The sequence below is a fragment of the Erpetoichthys calabaricus genome, chromosome 14 (assembly GCF_900747795.2).
Source record: "Erpetoichthys calabaricus chromosome 14, fErpCal1.3, whole genome shotgun sequence".
NCBI classification, from domain to species: domain Eukaryota; kingdom Metazoa; phylum Chordata; class Cladistia; order Polypteriformes; family Polypteridae; genus Erpetoichthys; species Erpetoichthys calabaricus.
The window spans coordinates 107795764-107806622 of NC_041407.2; the positions used below are offsets into that span (position 1 = coordinate 107795764).

Sequence of the window (10859 nt, forward strand, 5' to 3'; positions counted from 1 at the left end):
TTTGCCCCTGGCATTACTAAAGGTTACCTCAGCTGATCTTGTGTAGTTTTGTCCTTTCTGACTTTACTGATCGATTGTCCAAAGGGCTGATGTGTGAGTGGTGGGCCTTAAACTGACCGGCTGGTCCTTTGCACTTCTCTGCTGGGCCACACACTTTCTTTTAAGTGTCACTTTGCGTCTCATGACAGGATGTTTTACTGACTAACGCGGGGTCACACATTGAGTCTGCAGTGCCATGGCACAGCCACTGAGGACACAGGGACAGAGTAAAGCCGTTTAAAAATAAATGTGTAAATAAATAAAACACCAAAAAAAAGTATGATGGAATAAACAGGCTAACAGTGTGACCAAGTGGTAAAGAATGTCGCCGGCTCAGATTGCAGCCCTGGACGCAGCAGAGGTCAGTTACCCGTCCTGCACTTCAATAGTCAGACTCTGTAACTGGCGCCACTAAAGATAAAGCAGAGTGAGGGAGGACGTGAAAGGCGCTATATAAAATGAACAGGACTCTGTTGTCCCTACTGATCCAGTTTATTCACTTTTTTTAATGGAAGTACTGCATATTATATGTAATTTAGTGAAAATAACAATATTTCAAAAATTATAAGAGAATGAATTTTTTGGAGTAGCTGAAAACAAAACAGACAAAAAATGTTTGCCTGTTTGTGTTTTATTTTTAAATCTGGTGAATTAACATAAAAATGTGCAGATTATGAACTACACCATACTGGTGTGACTAACATAATAGGAGAGAATTCAAGTTTATCCACCCAATCCCCAACAGGCACAGTGCAGTTCAGGGTCACTGGGAGTGGAGGGGGGGGTGTAGCCCATCTTTACTGTAACCCTGGACATGACGCCTGACCTGCGCAGAGCCCACTCATTCACACAAATTCAAAGGGGGTCTATTAACCTAATGAGTAAAGCAGGGTTAGAAATGGATGGATAAAAATGAGAACTCTGTAGATGCCCAAGGTGAGGCTGCATCTACCACACTGAAGGAGGCGGGGCCACCTGCCAATCACCACTGGGAACCGCCCTCCACCCTGCAAATCCAGAGGGTCTCCCACAGTTCCTGCATGGTTGTTTATTTCACATGTGCTTGGGAGCTTGTGTGGAGTTATTGTGTTTCCTCTGCGCTTATTGCGATTTTTTAAATTTTTGACTCCTTTGCTCATTTTTTTTCACCACCCTTTGGATTCTTGTATTGGGCAACCGTATTTGTTTTCGGCAACTCCATTTTTCATGCACTGCTGTGATCAACGGAGCTTCATTAATTTTTTTTTTTTTTTTTGTGAGAACAGACATGAAGAGTCTAAGTGGCCCTTTTTGCATCAAGCCGGGGATTTTTAATAGGGTTTTCCCCTCTAGTGGGCATTTTTGGAAATGCTTTTGGGACTCCCAGCCATAGTAGCTTAAACCCCATTGAGGAATTGTTCTCATTAAGGAGGTGGTGGAGTACGTACGCTGGGCCTACAGGCACAGGCCCACTTTCTCCAGCGAATGGAGGAGATCTGTGGGGATACACAGTGCCTTGCGAAAGTATTCGCCCCCCTCGGTGTTTAGCCTAAAGGTTGATAGAAATCTATATTTTGTACCTAATACTTGTATGCAAAATTTTGGATGACTGAAGTGAAAGTGTACTCAAGTTACCATGTTTACATGCACACACTCTCACACACACACACACACACAGACAGAAAGACAGACACAAACACACACAGACATAATTCCAAAAATGGTATTTTTGGACTCAAGGAGGTCAAAATCTCGAAATGGATTTTTTGGACGATTCTAATACTTTCCCAATACTTCGTATACGAGACAGTAACAAGTAAAAACTGAAAAATTATGAGTGCATATGTATTTACCACCTATACTTGGGATTATAAATCCCATTTTGTCACAAATAATTATACACAGGACAATATGAAGTGGAGCGCTTAGTTGCTGGGCATTAATAGAAGAATATTAAATGACAATAAATTCATAACTCGTCACAGTAAATATCAATAAATATCAGTATGTACAATAGCAGCAGTAGTGTACATTATTAAAAATGAAAAAATATTTAAAAACAAGCTAATTAATTATTATAAGCACACAAGCACCTAACATAAGAGAACTGCCAACATATCATCATGCAATTTTTTTAGAACATTAGAACACTCAGGACGAGATCAGGCCATTCAGCCCAGTGAAGCTCGCCAGTCCTGTCCACTTATTTCTTCTAAAATAACATCAAGTCGAGTTCTGAAAGTCCCTGAAGTCCTCCTGTCCACAACACTACTTGGTCACTTATTCCAAGTGTCTGTCATTCTTTGTGTAAAGAAAAACTTCCTAATGTTAGTTGGAAACTTGTAAAGGGGAAATTTCGCACAGTGTCCTCGTGTTCTTGATGAACTCATTTTAAAGTCACCGTCTCGATCCACTGGACTGATTCCCTTCATCATGTTAAACACTTCAGTCAGGTCTCCTCTTCATCTCCTGTAAAGGCTCAGCTCTTTTAATCTTTTCTCATAACTCATCCCCTGTAGCCCTCAATCAGCCTTGTCGCTCTTCTCTGGACCTTCTCTAGTGCTGCTATGTCCTTTTTGTAGCCTGGAGACCAAAAGTGCACCCAGGACTCCAGATGAGTCCTCACCAGGGTGTTATAAAGCTTGAGCAGAACCTCCTGTGACTTGTACTGCACACGTCAAGGCGCTATATAACCTGACATTCTGTTAGCCTTCTTAATGGCTTCTGAACACTGTATGTTGGTTGATAGTCCACTATGACTCCTAAATCCTTCTCATAAGGTGGACTCTCGATTTTCAGACCCCCATTGTGCATTCAATCCTCACATTTTTACTTCCTACTTGTAATTCTTTACATTTACTGACATTAAATTTCATCTGCCACAAATCTGCCCAAGCCTGTCTGCTGTCCAAGTCCTTCTGTGATGATATAATGGATTGAAGATTATCTGCTAATCCACCTATCTTGGTATCATCTGCAAACTTAACCAGCTTGTTCTTTATCCATCCATAATCCAACCCGCTATATCTTAACTACGGAGTTGCGGGGGTCAGCTGGAGCCAAACCCAGCCAACACAGGGTGCAAGGCAGGAAACAAACCCCGGGCAGGGTGCCAGCCCACCACAGCTTGTTCTTTGTATTCCTATCTAAATCATTTATTTATATTAAAAATAGTAGCAGCCCCCACACTGCCCCCTGCTGGTCACCACTCTTAACATCACCCAATTCTGATGAGGTTCCTCACCCCATCACCCTCTAGTGTCTGAGCCAATTCTGCACCCATCTACACCCCATCGCCCAGAACTGCCACTTCTTTTAGTTTGATGCCCACCCTGTCATGTGGCACCTTATCAAATGCTTTCTGAAAGTCCACATCAATAATCTCATCTGCTCCACTCTGCTCATCTCCTCATAGAATTCCAGCCTGTTAGTAAAACACGACCTCCTTCTTCTGACCCCACGCCGACTGTCCATTCAAACTCCTGTCCTTGCCAGGTGTTGCTCAATCTCATTTCTAATAATTCCTTCCATTAATGTTCCTGTGATGCATGTTAAGCTTACTGGCTTACAGTTGCCTGTATCTGTCTAGTCACCCTTTTTATATAATGAGATGATATTTGTCATTTTCTAGTCCTTCAGAATCTCCCCAGTGTGCAGTGACTTCCTAACAATATGTGTCAAGGGTTTCTATCTGCACTCGCCAGCCTCCTTCAGCACTCTGTCATCTGGTCCTGGTGATTGGTTTGATTTCAGCCTATTTAATCATCACAGCTCTTCTCTCTCTACAATTTCCAAACCCCTCAGTACCTCCTTAGTAGTCCCTGTTACCACTGGAGGTTCTCCACCTTCTCACTTGTGAATATTTCAGAAAAATGTGAGTTTTGAGAGTCTGCTATTTCCTTGTCTGTATCTTTTAATTCCCCTTTGCTATTCCTGATGCTCTTCATCTCCTCCTTGACTGTTCTTTTATTACTAAAACACTGAAAGAATCTCTTAGGGTTGTCTGTCGCCTTCTCTGCTGTGTTCCTCTCCAACTGTCTTTTAGCCTCCCTGATATCCTCCTTGATGGTTACCCTCATGTTCTCATACACCCCACAATTCACTTTGCATTCATTAGTCTTCTCTTTTTTCCTTTGCAGCTTCTTTTCTAACTCTTTATTAATCCACTGTGGAGTTTCTTTAAATTTCCTATTAATTTCAAACGTAGGTCTGTGCCTGTCCTCCATTACATGTAAAACATTTTTAAACCTGCTCCACTGCTCCTCGACTGTCTCCACACTCACCCAATTTATCATCCTTAGACTTTACTGCATCTGCTCGAAATTTGCCCTACCAAAGTTCAACTTAACAGTTTTAGTCTTTGTATCCGCACTCTTACTAAATGCTGAGAACTGTATTATATTATGGTCATGTGACCCTAGTGGTCCAATCACCTCTACACCCTCACTTCTATCCTGATTAGTACAAAATACTAAATCCAGACAGGCTTCACCCCGCATTGGTGTCTAACATACTGAATACTGCACTCCATGCCTACCCTTGAGTACCATCCTCATGATTGTATTGCCCACTATGTCAAATAGGAGGTGGGCAGGGACGCCGCGTCTCCCTGGCAAACTCCGGTCTGGACGGAAAAACTCTTCAGATAGATCAGGAAAAAGCAGAGGAATGGAGATCATTAGGAACAAGCAATTTGAAAGGGAGCTCTCTACAATTTCCAAATCCCTCAGTACCTCCTTAGTAGTCCCTGTTACCATTGGAGGTTCTCCACTTCCTCACTTGTGAACATCTCAGAAAAATGCAAGTTTAGGGTGTCTGCTGTTTCTCTGTCAATCTATTTCTGATGCACTTCACCTCTTCCTTGACTGTTCTTTTTACTACTAAAATACTGAAAGAATTATTATTATTAGAAGACCCGAAGAGATAATAATTCATTACATTCATATAGTGCTTTGTCGACTTATCTGCTCTATTCCTTTCCAATTGTCTTTCAGCCTCCCTGATATCCTTCTTAATGGTTGCCCTCATGTTCTCATACATATTTAACACTGATGATTTCACTGTGAAGGTAGGAAGCACGCCTGGACAGCACGACATCATTCATTTACTATTATTGTTATTTTGATTTTTTTTTTGTAAAGCACACAACTGCGAATTGTTACATTTTGATACAACGTTGCCAAAATGATATTAATTCGCATTTCTGCTTTCAGCGTGCGCGCGCAGCCTTTCTTCGCGCATGCGCTGTGCTGTCAGCCATCAACCCGCCGACTGTTCGGTTTTATTGGGGGGGGGGGGGGGGTTGCAGGTGCCCACAGCTCGCGGCTCTATTCTTATTGGACTAATGAGCCTCAACAACATCCATTCAACAGAATGCTAAGGAAATCCAAACATTTACAGGTTAAAATAAAATGCCAGCTATCAGTAGGTTTAATATGGAGGACGCAAACATAATAGCCTGGTTAAAATATTAACAGCGCGTTCTTGGAAATACAACGCCCGATCATTTTTAAACCGTTAGAGGTCTTAATCGGTACACGGCGTGTTCTCCCAACCCCCACTAAGCCCAGTACCAATACCCCCCCCCCCCACCCTCGCAGACGGCGCCCGCCCACGACGGCAGACAGAATTGCGATGGACAGACAGACCTCAACTGCATGGCTGGCAGCCGCCGCCTGCTCAGACTCGAGTCATCCCTTTGAGAGGGGCGTTGGGGAATTCTGTCTAAAAGAAAAATCAACGCGCGCGACTATTTCAGGCTTTAGATATAAAATTGTGCAGCTTTGTTCCCGTGCACAATGTCAGGCATTTTGCCTTTTGGCAGCGCACAAAGAAAGGCGCACCCGGTGGCGCTGCTGGTCTCCCTCCCTCCCAGCGATGCTCTGAGCAGAACAGGGCGTTGGTGCGAGGGGCGCAACAATGCAGCCTGCGGCCGTATCCATTTTCACCGGCGCATCTTTATTCTTCCCGGTGCGGATATGGCTGCGGCTCTCCCCGTCCTCCCTCCCTCTCTGTTCTGCTTTATAATACAAGACAAGTCGTAGGTGCCGTGGCAGGTGCCAGATTCATCAATAATTGATTGTTCCAGCACTGAGGGGGCTCGTAACGATGCCGAGCTCCGGAATATGGCAGCGCACAAGGGACACCGTCGTCGTCGCACCCCCCTCGACCCGTCACTCCCCTCCCCGTTTTCTAATCTTTCAACCTGTCAGGCAGCATCAGCACCACACCGAGCCGAGAGGAGGGCGCGAGACCTTCCGAAATGAACGCGGTGTGTTCCGTTTCGTCAGGGGGTGTCTCGGGGTGCCGGAGGTGTACGTGCGAAGTGCATCAGCGGAGCCCAGTGGCCGTAGAACCTTCCGGAACCTCGGCCCGCAACCTCACATGGAGTAACGCATCGGTGCGGCTCTGCACGAAATGCACTCCTTTTTGTATTGTGAATTCAAGCTAAAAAAAAAAACACCACTACACGCAAAGTGCCCACCTTTCTGGGGGCAGGTAGCAGAGGGACACGAGATAAGAGGGGAAGAAACCAATTCTGTACGTTTATTCTCATTGATACCTTAAGAGTTCATTGTCGCCCGATTTCAGTCCGCTTGATTCGTTTGAAGTTCGTCGCAACGCCGCCGCCGCCTCTGCTGTTTGCACGTTTTTTTTTCTCACAGTCTTTAAAATTCAGGCACTAAATTCCGTTTTATTCCTCTGGGCGAAACAAATCGCCGTCCGCAGACACGATCTCCTTTTTTATTCGACTGCTGTCAAGTGGAGCGCAAGACAGGCAGGCCCGGCCTCTCCCACCCAGCTGATATCCCAGGCTGCAAGACACACGAAACGCTGCCGGGCGTGCGGCGACAACACAACCCCGATGGCGGACGGCAGCCGAGGATCCGGAGCAACCCTGGCGCTGTCTCGCCCGACTCGGCCCCCCGGTGCACCTGCACACCGCCGCGAAATCGGCTCTTCTTACCTGGGCGCCAGACGGGGTTTTTGTCTCTCCAGCTGCAGTCGGTCAATGACCAACCCACTGACGGCTGCACTTTTGGTTTGTGTCCTCTAGGGGAGTGGGGGCGCCAGAGAGCACAGATAAACTGTTGGCCAGACGCGACACGCTTTGTGCTCCGGATTGCTGAAGGACCCTGCGCATTGCCCAGATTGGGGGGCTCTGAGTAAACGCCCCTCCTCTGCCCGGCGGCATCTTTTCATTATAATAAATGCAAGGAGGGAGATTTTAAAATTCTAAGACGTAACAGTTACCTGATCTTCCAATCGCCTTTCATGAAATCAGTATATGCTGCACGGAAGAAGGTATTTTCAATACCTATATTGGAAACAGTGTTCACATTCTGGTGTGTCTTTGAGAGGGGCGTGTTGTCTGTCATAATATAATATAATATGATATTATTTATTTATTTATTGAGCTTCTGTTAAACGCCAAACGTCCCCCGAAGGCAAATGAAAATCTATCTACAGGTGCTGGTCATAAAATTAGAATATCATGACAAAGTTGATTTATTTCAATAATTCCATTCAAAAAGTGAAACTTGTATATTAGATTCATTCATTACACACAGACTGATGTATTTCAAATGTTTATTTCTTTTAATGTTGATGATTATAACTGACAACTAATGAAAGTCCCAAATTCAGTATCTCGGAAAATTAGAATATTGTGAAAAGGTTCAATACTGAAGACACCTGGTGCCACACTCTAATCAGCTAATTAACTCCAAAGCCTTTAAATGGTCTCTCAGTCGAGTTCTGTAGGCTACACAATCATGGGGAAGACTGCTGACTTGACGGTTGTCCAAAAGACGACCATTGACACCTTGCACAAGGAGGGCGAGACACAAAAGGTCATTGCTAAAGAGGCTGGCTGTTCACAGAGCTCTGTGTCCAAGCACATTAATAGAGAGGCGAAGGGAAGAAGGACAAGATGTGCTAGAAAAAAGTGGACAAGCAATAGAGATAACTGCACCCTGGAGAGGATTGGGAAACAAAAATGTGGGGGAGATTCACAAAGAGTGGACTGCAGCTGGAGTCAGTGCTTCAAGAACCACCAGGCACAGACGTATGCAAGACATGGGTTTCAGCTGTCGCATTCCTTGTGTCCAGCCACTCTTGAACAAGAGACAGCGTCAGAAGCGTCTAGTCTTTGGACTGCTGCTGAGTGGTCCAAAGTTATGTTCTCTGATGAAAGTAAATTTTGCATTTCCTTTGGAAATCAAGGTCCCAGAGTCTGGAGGAAGAGAGGAGAGGCACAGAATCCACATTGCGTGAGGTCCAGTGTAAAGTTTCCACAGTCAGTGATGGTTTGGGGTGCCATGTCATCTGCTGGTGTTGGTCCATTGTGTTTTCTGAGGTCCAAGGTCAACGCAGCCGTCTACCAGGAAGTTTTAGAGCACTTCATGCTTCCTGCTGCTGACAAACTTTATGGAGATGCAGATTTCATTTTCCAACAGGACCTGGCACCTGCACACAGTGCCAAAGCTACCAGTACCTGGTTTAAGGACCATGGTATCCCTGTTCTTGATTGGTCAGCAAACTCGCCTGACCTTAACCCCATACAAAATCTATGGGGTATTGTGAAGAGGAAGATGCAATACGCCAGAGCCAACAATTCAGAAGAGCTGAAGGCCACTATCAGAGCAACATGGGCTCTCATAACACCTGAGCAGTGCCACAGACTTATCGACTCCATGCCACGCCACATTGCTGCAGTAATCCAGGCCAGAGGAGCCCCAACTAAATATTGAGTGCTGTACATGCTCATACTTTTCATGTTCATACCTTTCAGTTGGCCAACATTTCTAAAAATCCTTTTTTTGCATTGGTCTTAATTGATATTCTAATTTTCTGAGATACTGAATTTGGGACTTTCATTAGTTGTCAGTTATAATCATCAACATTAAAAGAAATAAACATTTGAAATACATCAGTCTGTGTGTAATGAATGAATCTAATATACAAGTTTCACTTTTTGAATGGAATTACTGAAATAAATCAACTTTGTCATGATATTCTAATTTTATGACCAGCACCTGTATCTATTAGATAGTGTATTTCATATCTATCTATCTATTATATAGTGTCGTTGTCTTTAATCTGGTATAAATACAACGGAAGCAGTTTTTTTGATCCAACAAAACTCTAAATTAGGTGCTAATGAAGTCCATCCATCCATCCATTTTCCAACCCGCTGAATCCAAACACAGGGTCATGGGGGTCTGCTGGAGCCAATCCCAGCCAACACAGGGCACAAGGCAGGAACCAATCCCGGGCAGGGTGCCAACCCACCGCAGGACACACACAAACACACCCAGCACATCAAGTACACACTAGAGGGCCAATTTAGTATCGCCAGTCCACCTAACCTGCATGTCTTTGGACTGTGGGAGGAAACCGGAGCACCCGGAGGAAACCCACGCAGACACGGAGAGAACATGCAAACTCCACGCAGGGAGGACCTGGGAAGTGAACCCAGGTCCCCAGGTCTCCCAACTGCGAGGCAGCAGCGCTACCCACTGCGCCACCGTGCCGCCCGTGCTAATGAAATGTAAAATATAATTCTATGGCTTGTTGGTCCTTTCAGTTTTCCTTGCCAGATCTGCCGTTCTGGGTGTGTATCCTGGGGCCTGTGACAGCAAGGGGGGGCTTTTTTACTACTCACAATCCTCTACTCCATGAGGCGGGACCCCCACCACCTTTGCTTGATAAAATGATCGAGTGTCAATCTAAGTCATCAAGAAATGCTGAACTCATCTATAGGAAGGACCCCCTCAGTCCCTGTTCCCCGCTCAAGACTCCGCACATGTTAATCAGCAGGGGACACCGTGTGCTGCATTGTTTTTAATGTGACCAACTGTCCCCTGAAGAGCTCCGTTCATCAAGTCACCCTGGGGCCTTTGGGGGTCTTAATCTGACCTGTTTTGTTGGACATTTTTAAATTATTATTGAAATGTTTTTTTGACTAGAGAAGGTGAGGACCTTTTTTCTTCTTTTTCTCAATTTAAATGTTTTGTTAAAACTGAAACTTTATGATGAATACATGTAGGGGAGGGAAAAAGGGATCACAATGGCCGCCTCCTCGTATTGTCCTCTCACGTTTAACCGGCAGATGGTCAGGAAAACAAAGACGTGAAAAATTGTGAATGCGTTGATTTAAGAGTTCAAGAAGCAGTTGGGCGTCCTTAACCTCAACAAGCAAGTGAACACAAATTAAGTTTCAATAACTGAAAGCTTATTAAGGAATCGGTTGGAATGCAAACCTGCAACCACACGCAGCAAAACAGCCGACGTGACGTTAACACTTACTGGTGTGCGCAGGAGGGCTTTGTTCCCATTTATATACTTCACGGGAGACACAGTTGCCCAGGGTCACGATGGAGGACCCCCTGGACTACAGCTGGTCCTGCTGATTGCTTCAGCTCCTAAAATGATGAGAAGTTATTCAGAGCCAAAGAGAAGGAAGAACATCCCAAGCCTCCCAGTGGCGTATCCCACTGTTACCACTTAAGATTCCAGTCTGGAGTAGGGGAAGGAGGGAGGGCAGAGCGTCTCGGCGGGACAGTTTGATTATCCTGCATACGCCCGTCTGGAGGTGTTAGCCACAATCAGGTACTCTGCTGTCATACAAATTGCATTTACTGCATGACCATTAATTGTTTTTAATTTATTAAAAATGCATCACAGATAATACAATAACCAAACGAATCATCTTGACATAATAATAAAGCCAAAGATAATCTCAAACAACACGTGTGATACCATCAAAGATGGACTGATGTCCTGAATTCGGTGGCTGGTGCTTCGTCACTTGGCCAGGAGGCACTAAAGGACAAACA

At 44.8% G+C, this 10859-nt stretch overlaps 1 protein-coding gene across 11 annotated transcripts in view; it reads right to left on the reverse strand.

Annotated features, from left to right (window-relative positions):
* maptb (microtubule-associated protein tau b) overlaps positions 1 to 7131 on the reverse strand; it is a 109116-nt gene extending 101985 nt beyond the window's left edge. For 8 of the 11 annotated variants that reach the window (XM_051918919.1, XM_051918922.1, XM_051918918.1 and 5 more), the window contains exon 1: positions 6986 to 7130. The gene's annotated coding sequence lies outside the window, so the exon portion shown is untranslated. Of the gene's footprint in view, positions 1 to 6580; positions 6742 to 6985 lie in introns of those variants that run through there. The other 3 variants (XM_051918916.1, XM_051918915.1, XM_051918914.1) reach the window with 2 other exon arrangements.
* Positions 7132 to 10859: the final 3728 nt, after the last annotated feature.